Source organism: Centrocercus urophasianus, unplaced genomic scaffold, assembly GCF_019232065.1.
Source record: "Centrocercus urophasianus isolate 14NV4802_14NV808 unplaced genomic scaffold, USGS_Curo_1.0 seq_7, whole genome shotgun sequence".
In the NCBI taxonomy this organism is placed as follows: Eukaryota; Metazoa; Chordata; class Aves; order Galliformes; family Phasianidae; genus Centrocercus; species Centrocercus urophasianus.
Window position 1 is genome coordinate 4,670,271 of NW_024885310.1, and position 16,101 is coordinate 4,686,371.

At 40.0% G+C, this 16,101-nt stretch overlaps 1 long non-coding RNA gene across 1 annotated transcript in view; it reads left to right on the forward strand.

Annotated features, from left to right (window-relative positions):
- LOC122170427 overlaps window positions 1-16,101 on the forward strand; it is a 284,255-nt gene that overhangs the window by 100,713 nt on the left and 167,441 nt on the right. The window contains exon 3 of the long non-coding RNA XR_006171756.1: window positions 4,254-4,350. This is a non-coding gene — a long non-coding RNA (uncharacterized LOC122170427). The remainder of the gene's footprint in view (window positions 1-4,253; window positions 4,351-16,101) is intronic.

Here is a 16,101-nt window from a genome sequence, read left to right on the forward strand (position 1 = left end):
GTTTACTGCAGTTGCATTCTCTCTGCCTTTCACTTTAGCCAAAAAACTATACACGGGTGTGCTAAGGACTGCTCCAAAAGTAATGCCTATAATTTTATTATATTGGCCCAGGAAGTCAGAGGCAGATGTTGATAGCATGGCAGTAGAACTTCACCCTTGCCACCAATAGTCCATTACATTTTGATGGCAGGAGAGAGGCACTCTGACGAAATGATGTCTGTCATGGATGTGTGTATGAAGTGAAGATATCATTGAATTCCTCCATGTGGAAAAAATAGCACCCATTGACATTAATTGATGCTTGCTGAATGTTTATGGAGACTGAGTGGTGGATGTGAACGCTATGAGGTGGTGGGTGATGCATTTCAGCAGCAGTGATATTGATGTGGAAGACAAGCCATGTTCTAGATAGCCGTGCATATTTTTTTCTAGTGCAACACGCAGGCTCTTTTTCATCGCTGGCAAAATGCAATGGTGGTGAGGATTTGCTCTACCAAGTTGTCTTATTGTGCTCTTTGTAGCTGTTGTAGTTTCCACGGAAATAAACAGAAGTCTTTGCTTTTGGAGCAGTATTGTTTAATACCTAGTATTTAGGTGAACATTGCACATGCTTGAACACAGGGTTCAAACCTCTCCTAGTACAGAAGAGATAGGGGTGCAGTTGCAAATGAAGTCTGCTGTATGTGCCTGCATACAATGCATGAAGATGAAAATGCTATTTTTAATTCCAGCTTCCTTAGGTCCTGCTATAGAAGAAAAAAAAACATCTCAACTAATGAGCCATGTGTTTCTGAGAACTCTTTGTTATTGTAGAAATACTGGATTTGTTAACGTCTGAAATTAGTGTTTTTCTAACCACAGAAGTGTGATGTTTTGGTACATACACGACTTCAAGTTTATGAAAAAAAAATAGCAGGGGATCTCCTTAGCAACACAGCGTATTAATGCTGAATGTGAAAAATGGTACGAAGCTGGTTCACATTACCCAGTATTAGGCTGTACAATCATGCTTTCCTTTTATTTTGGTCGCAGTGATGTTACAGTGTGAGTGCTTCAGGCCACGTGTGTGATGCAGAGCCTCTTTGGTAAATTTGCTTTAGCTGACAGTGTTCTTAACAAGTGACAGTTCTAAATATAGCCCAGTGAGTGAAAAGACATTGCCCTTAGGCTGGGTTGATCTCACTGCCACAGATTTTTTCCCTTTCACTATTGCAAGCTCAAATACCAAAAATAAAGAGTAAACAAGAGAAAACTATTTTCCTTAGAGGCTTCTCTCTTTGTTACAAAGAATGATGAAGGCTTATGTGAAAGTGACATAGTTTTGTTTCAGGTTATTTTTGCTCAAGTTAGTGGGCAACTTTGAAAGCATGGTTAGAAATGTGCGGATGATCGAATGCAGATTTACTGTATCCAAGTATTTCCTATATACATGATGGAGGGATGAGGAAAATGTGCAATAGGTGGTGCGTATCTTACCTATGAAAAATATGGTGTTAGAGTTTAGGGTAAGAATTCACAGGTGAGGTTTTTTAACTATGCATTAATTTCTTCTGGACAAAATGAACAGTGGCCACAACATTTTGGGTGCTGGAGAACATTCAGGACGAAGTGTATTGATTTGAAAAAAATCTGTCATAGATGCAAGCAAACAAATGTGGCTAGTAAATAAAACTACTGTTATTTATGTAGCAAGCTATAGTTCTGAAAATTACTATTTGACATAAACTATTTGGAGGCTGGACCACTCAGTGGATAAAGAGCTGGCTGGTTGGTCATAGCCAGAGGGTTGCTGTTAATGGCTCTGGATCCAGGTGGAGACTGATCACATGTGGTGTCCCCCGGGGGTCTGTCTAGAGATTGGTGCTCTTGAACATCTTCATCAACAGAGGCAGTGGGACTGTGTGTACCCTCAGCAACTTTGCAAATGACACTAAGCTGAATGGTGCAGTTGGCGCAATAGAAAGAAGGGATGCCATCCAGAAGGACATGGACAGTCTTGAAGAATGAACGTGCAAGTATCTAATGACTTTTAACGTCTCCAAGTGCGTGCTGTTGCACTTGGGTCAAGGCAATCCCAGCTATGGGTACAGACAGGGAGAAGGACTCCTTGAGATCCAGCCCTGCTGGATGTGAGTCAGCTCTTGCAGCTCAGAAGGCCGACAGTACCCTGGGCTGCATCAACAGAGAGGTGGTGGCAGAGAGAGGGAGAGGATTGTTCCCCTCTATTCTGCTTCTGTAGGGTTCTGGGCAGATGGGCTGTAGTCAGGTCTCTGTTCTAAAGCGGCTGTATCATAATTGTTTCTGGGAAGCAGAAGCGTCCTGTAAGCTTTCAGGCTAAGTTTAGATTGTCTCCATACTTCACCTTGACTGGTATTTTTGGTTAAGTTTTTATATTCAGAGGTAAGTGGATCACTGCATATGAAATAGAAACAATACCATGGGAGCTCAGCATGACGTCCTGCTCTCCTGCAGCAGCCCACTGCTCTTCTGCAGAGGCCCGTAAGTGAGACTGGAGATGTGCATGTTAGAGATGAGCTGTGCCCTGCCCCTCGCTTGTTGTGGAGGGCGCACCTTCCAAACGGGCTCCAAGTCTTCATTCTTAGGCTTGTGTTTTCCGACCTTTGGGAAATGTAACCAGACTTGTGCTTAATCTCTAGAGGTAAGCGCGTGCTCTGGTTTATCATTTGAATGTGTGGATTTACAGTTCCCTCTTTATATCTGCCTTTAACAACAGTTCTGCAAAGAGGCTGCAGAAGAAACCAGATTTGGAATGAAGCCCAACAAAGCCCTGCGTGTCCGTGAGGACAGACGTAGGACAGGGATGTGGCCTCCACCAGTCTGCCTTCTAATGATGTGCATTTGAGTTCCTGGAACTCGGTGGAGATGCCTGAAATAGTAATAATGATCAGCTGTTTCAGGAGCAGGAATTGCGAAGCTGTCCAAGTACATTTTTGATGAAGAACACTTATTATCCTAAGAGAGGATGTGAGGAGAGCCCCTTCTGGATAAAAGCGGCTATTTCCAGCCAGCGTGCATCTGCTGCAGCTCCTACTGCAGACGTGAAGCGAGCACGACCTGGGCGGCAACAGCCCGTCCGTGCCTCACCCAGCGAGCAGCGAGCTTTGGAGGAGCGGCTTGCATCCCAGCTGCCACCGGCAGCAGACGGCTGCGCTCCGTCGGTGCCTGCCTGTCAGCCGCACCTCGGTGCACGGGAGCGGGCGGCAGCAGCGCCTGGTCGAGCTCGAGCGCTGCAGCCGCCTGGCTTCGGCGCGTGCAAACGTGCGTGCCTCCTGCAGCTCGCGGCCCCCAGGTGCGGAGGCAGGCGGGAAGCTTGCCGAGAGCCGGCTGAGGTACGTGAGGTGAGGAACCCGCAAAAACTTCTCTAGTGACTTCTCCGAGGGGCTCGGGAAGCGCCTCGACCTCCTTGAGGAGGGGCACGTGAAGGAAGGCGCTGAGCGTGTGCCGCCGGCTCTGCTGTAGAGGTGATGAGTGCAGCCGAGTTCGATCCGCTGGGATGAACAGGCTCCAGTCAAAGCCAAATCCTCCGGAAAAGTGCGGGCAGCAGAACGTGCCTGTGTGTATAGAAGCCGCAATACTTTCTTCCCCGCGTTTTCTTTAAAAAGCTGGGCTTTATAGATATCGCTGCTGACAGGCTGCGTTGTGATGTGTCAGATTGTGTTGTGTCAGTCGCCTCTGGTTATGTAACGTGCCATGACGTGACTAATGCAGCCCAACGTGAGTCACCTGTCGTGACAGCTCTGCGCCCTCCAAAGAAACCGTTTGCTCTCTCAAGAACGATCCCCCCTTCCCTCCCCCACCCTTTTTTTTTTTTTTTTCTTTTTTCTCCTTAAGTACGCGATTTTATCCAACTTACCGGTGGCTGTTTTAAAGTGTTACACTGAGGTGTTAAGTGGGCACGTGCATTTGGTAAAGTACGTGAGAGTGTGATTAGTTAATTGTCTAAAAGTGCGGGGCGCTCCCGCTGCTTGTGGAGGTTGCGGAGCTGCTGCTAGGATGCAACGCGCGATCCGAAGGGAAAGTTAGCAACGGAGTGAAACCCCACCAGCAGGGTGGGGAGCTGGAGGTGAATGGCTTTAATCGGGGCTCGCTTGGACCAGGGCTCTGTGTAATTAACGTTGCATTGAATTGTTAGCACCTGGCAGTGATCGCGGTGCTCACGGCGTATTTAAGAGGCATTAAACACGTGAATAAAGCAGAGATACAGATGCAAATTTTGCCCATTTTTCTTTCAGGAGAAACTTTCAGATATCATCAGCCATTGTTTTCTTATTGTAAGCCGCCATTTGCAGGCTTGTAACAAAGCGGGCGAAGACTTGCTGTTCTGCACAGGTAAGTAATTTCTGTTTACGAATTAAATCGTACGCGTTCCCTTGTTACCTCAGTGTTGTTCTTTAATTCGTTTATGCCTCTTGTTTTTATCTCCTGTGAAATCAGGAGGTGGTCGGGAGGTTTTTTGTAACCGTTATATCTTTCCTCCTCAAATGTATGCATTAAAATCAGGCCTGTTGCATCCCACTATCATTATTTCTATGCTTTTCCACAAAACACAGTGTTTCTGTATCGCAACAAATTAAATCCTTGTTTTCCTGATGAAATGGAAGGCTTGGCACAGTTCGGTAGAAGATACTCGTGTCACTGCAGGCTTCTCAGGTTGTACTACACAAAAACAAAAAGCATAGTTCAAATCCACTAGATTTATTCAGGTGCAGACAGGTAATTGCACAGACTCATGCTCTTCCTATAAATAGTCTGAGGAAACACAAGCAATGCCCAATGAAAGGCCTGCTGCAACCAGTGCAGTAGAGTTCAGCAGGTGCTGAAGGTCCTTGAGGGAACACATTGCATATATGTAATTCTCTGCTATAGGTAGAGAAATAGACATACCTACTTAAGTCTTCTTGTTGCATGTACTGTGCATAGGTTTGTCCATTTTTTTCCATTTGGTACAGTTACTAATAATACCATAATTTATAACAGTAGAAGTATGCAGGTTTCTAACTTCTCTCTGTAACTGTTAGCACCCAAATTCTCTACAGCACAAGTGAGGTTTCTCTCTGCAGAAATATATGAGTAGATATACTCACATATGAGTATATATATAGTGATCCCTCTTGGAACCTTACCTCCATCCCCTGTACAAGTGCACACCTGAAGAAAGGAGTCATGCTACAAGACTACTGCAGTGACAGGCTGTGAAGAATAGCCAGCCTAGGTGTGCTCCTAAGCCTGTACTAACAAAGCAGTAAAATCTTCACAGACTTCTGAGATATTTGTAGTGTTTCCTCTGGAATTTTGGGGATATTAGAGATGCTGTGGACGTAGTTAATTACGCAGCTTTTTCTTCCCCCCCCCATCCCTCCTCTTTCCCATAGAAAATTCACAAGGGATCTAACTCAAAAACTGGTAAGTACTGAGCTCTTCCCTCAGCTGTGTGCGTGGACTTTGGATTTGCAGTCAGCTGTGTGTTCAGAAAAAAGAGGCTTTTACTATCTATATTTCTGCATTGCAAATTTGAAAGAAAATTATCTAATGTATTTTATGTATAGAAGTGTTACTTGTTTTGGCTCATCTGATAAAGAGCTCAAATACTTAGCGCTGCTAAGTATGTATTTACTTCATGTGCTCCTCGTGCTGAGAAATCCACTCTAGTATATTTGAAATTTGTCCAACAGGTGGCTTGTTAATTAATCAATATGAGATACTCTGTTAATCAATATGAAACGGCTTTTGTGAAGAGAAATAGAATTATGAGTTTTTAGCTTGGAAGGAACATAGGAAGAGTATTTAAGAAGTACAGAAAGTTCACACGGAGAGTGTAATGAATGAAGGACACCTCTGTGTCCTTACTTTTTTGCCTTATGTAGTCCATTGCCAATAAATGCTCCAGTTCCTGGAAGGTTGAAAGAATAAATAGATGGAAAAAATAAAGAGAGCCATAGAGCTTAAGTTCTGTATTCACTTGATGATTTTCACAGGTAAATGACAGTAAGGGAACTAGGAATCACCCTGAATATTGGCTGCTACCAGGAACAGATTAGGCTAGATGCATCTTTTTTCTTTATGAAAATTATTTTAATTTTCTTACAGTAGAATAGGAGACAAAAGAATGTTTCTTAGAATCCTATTAGCATGTTTGAGTGATTTTTCCTTGAACGAGCAAGCCATTAAAATGTATTGCTTATGCTCTACACTAAGAATATTTTTGCCATTGTGTTCAAAGAACCTTTAACTGAAGACATATACCTGAAGCAAACATTCCACTTCTGGAGAAGGAAACTAGGAATAGGACATGTATCCTCAGTAGATGCTTTTAAAATTATAAATGGGTTTCCTTTCCATAGGTGGTGGCTGTGAAAGGAGAATATCTGTTTGGGAGCACTTAATGAGTTTTACAAGGTAGCCAGAGGTGAAGCTCTGATCTTGTGCGAATGGTGCTCTTCTACTTCACTCTTGGGTGTGATCAAGGAAGAAATGGAATGCTGGTGCTCTCTTGTACCACTTAGTAAAAAATTAAGATAATTGTTCTTGAGGAGCAGAACCATAGGTATTTCAAAGCTCTGGACAGAAATACTGGACAGAAAGGCTGGCTTAGGGCCATATCAACAGTTTGACTGGTAGCTCAGTGCACCACGGTTTGTCATACAGAGGCATCTTTGAGGGTGTAACTGAACTGAAGGGGCTTTAGGTTGCATAGCTTCAGCTAGTGAGCAGTCAAGGGAGCTGGAATATTTATGGCACATGTGCAATAGTGTGAAGAGAACAGCAAATACTGTGAATGGAACAAATCGTTACTGCAGTACAGATGGAGAAGATTGCCTTTTTCATAAATCTGCTTTCTGATGATACTGTGATAGCATAAGCTTAAGAATCCTTTGTTTCCTCTACTAATTGTAAGACTTGTGTGTTTTGACTGTAGGAAAATACAGTCAAAATCAACAAAATGGCCCTTTGGAAGAAAAGTAAGAGATGAGACTGTTGGCGCAAAACAAATGCAGTGCATGTGTTAACTTCATATACCTCTCAGCTTCTCAGGCTTTTTAAGATGATTCTTGTCCAGAGTCTGTCAGTAATAGTTAGCAGATCAACATCATAGGAAAAATAAGAGGAAAAGAAAATATTTCTAGCTGCACTCTTGCACCTGTGACACCTTAGGCCCCCAGACACCTACAGGCTAGATGTGTCTTTGATCTGAAGTGGCTGCACATTGATGTTTTGCAGACTCTTCATTTTTTTTTTTTTTTTTTTTGGCATTATCATTCATACTGTGTTAAGGGGAGAAAGGGCTAGGAGGAAAGGAGTAAAAAAGCTTTTAAAATTCTAAAATGCTTGCCAAAAATCAGTGGGAAGGAGGGAGAAAAGTTGCCATGACAACCTTTGGCTTTGTACCTCTGAAGGTTTGCTTTACACGTTTGACACACTTACAGTTATCACTTTCTGCAGTGATTATGATGTAGTTGCATTCTCCTTAGTTTAACTTCTGTCTGTGTAGCCATGGCATTGCAGTGCAAGAGCCCTTTGTTTCTGTAGCTGTGACAATTACAGGGTTTTGATAGCTATGGGCTGAATTCTCCGGATCTAATGCAAGGAAAAATGCGAGGTAGTTTCTCTGCTGTTAATAGAGCCACTTTCTTTTTATAAAAGATCCATAAGGAATATGTCAGCATCTTGTGATCTCAAAGTAGAAAACGTTTAGATGGAGAATGTTTGGCTTTGCGTAGCAAATTCAGAAGTCATTCTTTCCAGCATGGATAATATGAACTGGGAGAGAAAGGCAAGAGACTTCTCAGACTGAAAATAATCAGGAGGGAAAGAGGATAACAAAAATGATCTGAGAAAGCAGGTCGCATGTATGCAGAACAAAGATAGTGCTTACTGTTTGATCAGTGAAGACCTTTAGTGCCACAGAAGGCATTCAGTTAGGTCTGAGCAGAAATTTTGATCTGGCTTATTTCAGAAGAAGATTGCATACTTTGATCACGAGTAATTTGTGTGTTGAATGTATGGAATTTCCTCCCTTGTGAAACTGAATACATCTTTGAAAGTCAAACACCTACATTGCCCCCTTCTCTCCCCTGGAAAACAAAACAAAACCCACCAACTCGTTGTTGCAGAGCTTAATTTAAATAAAATTAAGCCCTTCTTGATCCAAAATCTCTTAAATACAACATTATGCTTCATGTATAATGAGAGAACAATTTTTCCTTTTGTTCTTTTGTTTTTATTCAGAAAATGTTATTAATTTGTTTATTTTCCCAGAGTAAATTGAATTTCTCCTTAGCATCTCATTTTGGACAATTAAATAGTGGGAATAATTATTCATACATTTATGGTAGTAACCTTCCTTGTCTGGGTTTTTTTTTTTTTTTTTAAATGCGAGCATAAAAGATTGCTCTAGACTTTTTAGGCAAAATTATGCTTGCAGGACAGCTGGCAGTAATTTGCTTAAGCAGAGCCTGTCCTCCACTTTTTGCAACTCTTGAGTGCATTGCAGTCGTGTTCTACTACAGGGGCGATTAGGCTAATAGGATTGCTGGTCATCATTATGAAGTCATTAGCAGTTAATTTGGCCCCTAATATTTTTTTGATTGCTTCTTGCATAGGAGTCCTTTGAGAGTAACTCCTTGGTCTCAGTTACAATTTACCTATTTTGTATTTTATATGAAATCCATGTTAAACAATAAACTTAGAACAGGATACTTGGGTCCGAAGTTGATGATTTGCTCCAAACAAGAAGCAGAATCAGTACTTTTTAATTTGAATTGTTTGGTTTATTATAATCCCCATGCATGTAACCGGCTCAATACTGAAATATCAATTAGATTTTAAAAGAGCAGTTGGACCGTTGTCTCATCTGCAATGCTATGAAGTTATTTACTGATGTATATAAAAAATGACCGTGTAACATCTATCATCATCTATCTCTACAGTCTCAATATTCCTGTCAGCTGTTATTAATTGGATTCCTTGCTGAGCTTTCAACTGAGATGTTCACACCATATGGTGTTTTACTTTACTGAACGAAGGATCAATGTGTGTAGTATGGTAATGAGCGTGATGCATGAACGTGTAAGTCTTCTACCATCTTTCCCATCTAGAAGTTTTTCTTCTAGTTTAAATATCCAAAGTTTGATGATGAATATTCTGTTGGCTTAGACAAATCAAATGATTGAGCTGTATCGTAGTTAATTCTAAAAAGGCACAAAGTTCTGGTTTCCTTGACATGATAGAAGCAAATGTTGACAATTCCTCAACGTGCACTCGATGAGCTCTTTGCTCAAGGGATCTATCTCTGCTTGCTCCCTAATTCTCATTAACAATTATCCTACTAACTGTTTACATTTGTTGGGAAGTATAGTCCAAACGTCGTGTAATTTTCTGTGTTTCTGATCTGATTTAGGCTGTGCAGATTGTTCTGTAGTGCTGCCTGGTGCTTCTGGTAACACAGTTGATGTTACTTGAGGAAAGTTAGCCTTCTCTAAAGGTTGGCCTTACCCTCTCTCCTTGCAGATTACCTATGCATTACATGTATAATGCACATAGGGAGTGTATATTTTCTGATTGTCCTTGTTTTTCAGCTAGTGATCATTCTAATTAAATGGCAAAAAAACTAATAAGAGAAAGTGATGTTTTGACTCAATACGTGACACTTCAGCACTGAAGGACATGGATCAAATCATGCTTTCTAACAAAGCACTTGTCATGGAAAGGATATTTACAGAGTTGCTGAATGCAAATATACCTTGGCATTTGGGATAAACACAGGTAGCCAGAGAAAGAGATCCCACCCTGTGTGTAGAGGCTGTTTCCCCAAACTGATAGCATTATTCATTTATCTGTGCTAGTAGGCGTTCTTGATTTTTTCGGTTAGATGCTTAAGCCCCAGTAAGCATTGAGCCTTTTTTAGCTTACGTTCTTCTAAGCACAGCACTGAGAAATGGTTTGAATGCTCCTATAAGGCGAACTTAATTTCCTATTAATTTTTGTATGGATGAGAAATGTATTGGCCCCATTTTTTATTTTTTATTTTTTTTTCTCACGGAAGTAATGTGATCTTTTTAAAAATTATTTTTCATACAACTCTACTCGTTTTGAAAATCTAAATGTCACATGTAAATATGGAAACATTACTTTGTTGAACTCTTATTGCATAGGTATGAGGCAAATTAGGTTCTTTTGCAGTCTGTTCCCTAAATTGGGCTGAGAATAGAAAATGAGATCTCCTTTAGGGGGAAGTAAGATGGAAATACAGAATAATCTGTGAAGAAGGAATGCTTTAAGTGAATTTGTTGTACTGTAAATTGGAAGTGTTGTAAGAGATGTGGGATAAGTGTTTAAGAAAGAACTCTTCAGTGGAAGTAGGTCTGCAGAACCCCACTCCTGGTCTGTGTTTCTGAAGGTAATGCATGATATCCGTGTGAATGCATACTTGGAGCTTACTGAGTTTGCTACTTGAAAACCAAAAAATGACGAATATAAATTTATGCTTCAGCGAACCTAATGCTTTTTCTTTCAGGTAGCCCATCATGTTTATTCATTGCTGTTGGAGTTGTGTTATTTGGTGTGTTTCTCCAGCAGAAAGACTTAATAAGCTCACCTGTTGTTTTTTTTATCGCTTTGGCAAACTGTTTTGCAAATGTTTTGAAGAGATGTGGCAGTTGTTTCTCAGCATCTGGGAGGGCTGTCAGTTGAGCAAATTGTATTTGTTAATTAAGCTCTTTAGAAAAGACGCTGGAGAGAAATCTAACGTGAGAGACAACAGTATATTTCTAAAATAACATGGGCTACTTTTACAATCGAAGTCTAATCCCTTGCAGTATTTAATAGTACCTAAGTGGCTGTTATTCATGTTAATGGCCTACACTTATCCTTTCATAGTAATAGTAATGTAATACAAATGAAGAGCATTAGAACGTTAACCATAAGTGACCACAAAAATATGAATTGAATGTTGCAATATCCATGAAAGATATCAAGGCAGCTTTCATTTAATTAAAGAAATTGTCTGCATAATTTAGGAAGCTGTACACATTGCTTTGGCAAGCTATGAAGGCAATAATGTTATTGCAGAATTAGGGGAATACTGGGAAGACTAACGCTATCAAGATTTATAATGGCATAGTATCTGTGCAACAGATTGCCATAGAAGCTAAGGATAACAGCCTGCCTTATCTTCCACTCCATAAATGAGAAATGCTTCTTCTCTACCAGAAATAACTTAGGCTCCCTTCTTTCTTCCCCTCTCTTTACCTAACCTGTATATGTGATAGTCTTCCTGGAGACAGATGAATAGAAAGAGAAACCAAATATTGTTAGCCGTATCTTTAATGGAGATTTGAGATAATTAAGCAAAAGATGCAATGTAAGAAGCTGTAGAGAAGCAAATGAAATAATGAATAATGAAAGCTCTGCTAAGGATTTTAACAGTAAGCAAATCTACTTAACTAATCATTTCAAAGCTTCTGTGCCATTCGAAGTACAAATATACTTGACCTTGGGACATTCTTAATTAGCTGGAATGTTTGTCTAGAGAGCTACTGTGAATCAGTTTTCTATTACGCTGGTAGGGCAGGGTGTCTGCATTTCTATCGTGAAATTGGAGGTGAATAACAGGTGTTAATGCCACCACGTGGCTTGAACTGTGTCACAAGGTTAAGGAGATATTTAGCTATTTTCCTTCAATATTATAGGAGAAGAAAACATGATGAACAAATTTCACGAAGTATTTACTTCTCTCTCCATGTAGATGTATGTGTTTATGCATTCCCACTGGAGTTGCTTATATTCTCTCTCTTGACAAACAGTCAGGAAAGAAAATATGATGTAATGCACATAATGAGCAATGTCTTAGGGTTTGTGGTTTCTGTCCCTGGAGTTTTTGAGAGCCCTTGGTGGATTCAAGACCTGAATGACCTGGTCTGATTTCATAGCTTGCCCTGTTTGAGCAGCAGATTGGACTGTTGTGCACCTTGCATCTTGTGTTGTGCTATGATCTTGTGATTTTTGCCAACAAAAAATATTCAGGGACTCACTGTAGCTGTTCAAGTCACCAGTAGCTGAAATTAGTAAGTATATATGAAGTAGTTGGTCATCTATTAAACAGAAACATACTTATGAGCTGTAGAACACATAGAACAGTTGTGATCAGAATTCGCGCTATTTCTTATTTACAGCCTCAGCAGTGCAGTCTGTATAAGCTACTTCCAGCATATTTTTCCATGTCGGTGATTGTGTTTATTTTAGCCTGATCCATTGCTTGAAAGCGGCAGAGGGTAATTTGGAAGCCAAAGAAAGTAGTTCATGTCAAATGGCTAAATTATGTGACCTGGCATCTGAGCGCCATTGAGTTTCTGGCTGTTTAAAATACTCAGTGGCTTAGCCTATAGCTTTGTGGTTTCAGGTGTTTGTGTTAATGGAGCACGTCTTAGAAGCGATGCTTTGCATTTGTGAGCTCAGCCGAGCTGTAAATAATGAAATAAAGGATAGATTTCTCTGATGAATGCTATCAGTCAGTAATATTTCATCTTAATTTATGTAGCCTTGTTTTCCTTCTGGTACTTACTGAAGTTTTGTAGTCTGATTCTTCAGAACTGGTAGATGGTGATGTTTTTAGCATTTAATACGCAGTCTCTGTAAACTAGATTGACCTTCTTGAGTTGAATTTCTCAGGCTAAGAAGTGCAGTTTTTGTAAGCTGTCTCTTTCTCTATCCACCCCCATAGTAATGTTTCATTTTACTCCAACCCACTACTTGAGACACGGAACATTTGCTGTTATGTAAGGCACTTCAAATTGATGTGATTTTCTTTTAGGTTTTATCACGTTAACTTCCACTGCTTTTGGGTGATCTTTTCTTGAAAGTAACTAAAGAAAAAGGTAGTGGAAGCACAGGGTCACCATGCGTTCTTCCAGCAGCATTTGAAACAGAGCTTTGCAGCATAACATTTTCAATTAGAATTTGGTTTAGCACTTAATTCACATAGATACTTTTTAATGTATCTAATTGGCTTTGTGGATGTTAAATTTGTGGGGAGGTGGGGAGGAAGACACAAAGGTATAGAATTGTATAAATGTCTATTTCAAAGGCTTTCTTTAAGAAATGGCTGTTGATATAAAGATGGCTAAGTACGATATATGGATATTTATCCTTGTAAGTTCAAAAAGGCTGTAAGAAAGCCAAGGTTCAAGAACTAAGTAAACTGTAAGATAAATACAGACTTTACACTGAAATTAGAATATTTTAGTTTGATAGATGCAGAGGTCATTTTAAAATTTACATCTGTCCTTAACACGTACTAAATTGTGCTAAGCTCTTCCTGTGCCTTGCTGGATACAAATCTTTTGTCAGTGCAAGTCCAGACATACACGCTAGGTGGTGATCCTGGAAATGACCCATTTGCAGCTACCAGCACGGAATTGTATAGTGGATTAAATGATATACACATCTCATTCTCCAGGATGTTCTTGAACTACAAAATAGAATGTTAAATAATAATAATAACAAAAAAATATGCAGAATCCTGAGTTTTGCCGCATTGATGGCCTAAAAACAGTGGCTGTTTAGCCATCTTGGTCCTCTTTTCCCCTTCTCACCTGTGGTACTCCCTCCATTCATGATAGCATAGCTGAGGTAGCAGCAACTCTGTAATTAACTGCATAGTCTGTAGTTGTGCTCTCTGTCCATACTGAAGTGGAGAAACATCACAGAGCACAAAGGAGAATGATGCTTCAGGTGGGATCAACCTTACGTATGTAAAATTGTATGTATCTTTGAATACCAGTGATCTGAAGAGAAAAACAAACCCCATCTTAAATGTTTTTAATGGGAAAAACAGGCAGTCATTTCTGTGCCGACACAGCACCAAGTACTTTTAGCAAGCTCTTATGAAATTAAGTGCTAAGAGTAATTAATCTTCACAGCTTGGACCCATTCCTTGCCTTTGCGAGGGCAGATTCTCTGGTACAGGTCATTACTTTCTGTAGTAATGAGTTGCTTTCTTCCCTGTTCTTGCATATCTTGAATCTTTATCTCTTAGACTCAAACTGTAGTTTACTTGCAGTAACTGAGTATGCAGTTCTTTCTCTTATCTTTCCCAGCTGTGTTACATTCTTGTCCTAACCTCTGTTGCCATGACTTTGTTGTGCATGCTGGCTATCCTTCCCAGAGCATAAATTATCTATCTTTTGGGACTGCTTTTGGAGTGAAAGAGGATGCCATTTGCTAAAGGTAAATTGGCTAGAAATTCTACCTCATTGGGAAAGAGTGGAAAAATGTTAACCATCTGCCATGTAGATCCAGGACCAGATATGAAGGAGGAAGTAAAGTAGTGGGCTTATTTTGTTTATTTATTTTCCCTCTGTTGGTTTTCCACAAAAAGCCCTTATGTTGCCTTGGGCTGATTTCTGTCAGGCTTATCTATGTAGAATTCCATGTTCACCAATGCTGATATTCCACTGCCTACTGGAGCATTATATTTATGGTGTATGTAGATCATACACCAGTACAGAACTCATGTGTGCATGTGTTAACTAAATGCAATAAATGAAACATTATGTACAGCAAAATAGCAATTGGAAAAAATAACCATGTTTTTTCATCAGTAACTTCCAACAGTGTTACATGAATTACTTTTCCAAACCTGGTCTGTGTACAGTAACATAGCATTTCTTTGGCTTTGCTAGTAAGCAACAGGATAACTACAGCTTTGATGTTGCTACTGATACTTCAAATCTGCAAATTTAACTAGAGGTTCTTGATTCATTTTCTTCTTTATTTAGAAGCTTACAGTGAGAAAAGGTACCATTTTCATTCTAGCTACTTTTCCCAATTATTTAAATACGTAATGAAGCAAAGAACAGTGCCTTGAAAAGATAAATGCCGTGTTTTTCAACCTGAATCATGAGGCTATCAACACGTCTCGTGGTCTTTACAGATCTACAACAGCTGAGCGATTAATGTTCATTTAACTCTGTTCTGACAAGCACACTGCTTTATTTCATCTCTGCTTCTGTTCCTTACCTTTGTCGACTTTCTATTGCTTTTGTGTGCCAGCTTTTCCTTGTATGCCTGCACGCTGTTATATTGCTGTTTTTTCCAATTTATTGCATATATGACTCATATTTTTTTTTGCCTGTTGAGTATCAGCTTATAACACAGGTGTAGTTTTACATTCAGCAATTTCTATCATCTTTTAATTGTGTCTTCATTTGGTATCTTGAAGCACTGCTATTTTGTTGTGTGTACAGGGCACATTTAGCCTCTTTGAACTTCTCTTCTTACCTTTACCACCTGACATTTCTATACTGAGCAGTAATATTTCTAACAGGATTTCTTCCTATAATTCTAAGTCTTGCAGGCAGCTGCCAAATAAATTGATTCACACGGAATGCTTACTACTATCACTATCACCTCAGGTGCAGGAATCGTAGGCAAAATCATGCTGATTTAAATTACAAATCCTGCAAAATAAAGAGTTTTCGTGGATATTTTAATTTTTCCTTCAGAGAGATGATTTGATTTTTGGTAATCTTGTCAGAAAATGATTCATGATTCACATTGCAAACCCACGTAAATCTAATCAAGAACTACAACCACTGAGATGAGCTGTTGAATGCAGTAGTTCCACTTGCTTGGAACTACTGTCAATGGCTTCTGGAATCTCTGGTGATGCTGGTATTAATGGCTACTCTCTGTTGCAACAATAACATGAAGAGGCCATAGTGGAGCCAAGAGCTCCATGTGCTGAACAAATGTGCAGCATTATGTCTGTGTTGTACATAGTGGAAGTTAGCAAGCAAGTAAACACAGTGTGAAGGGTGAAAGAAAGGCTTGTTCAAGTTAGCATATTGATAGCAGAGGTGGGAACAGGGTGTCCTCATTTCATGTGCTGGTCTATTGGGACTCTGTTGTGTCACTGTTGGACTTGTAACTATCACCCTTTTCAACTTGTACTGGGCAAAAAACACAACAAACCTCTTAGTTGAACTCTCCTTTTATTATTAATATTGTTTACTCAGATTCTCTGCTGTACAAACAGAGCAGAAGATTCATTTGTGTTACTAACACTTAGTGTAACTGAAACAC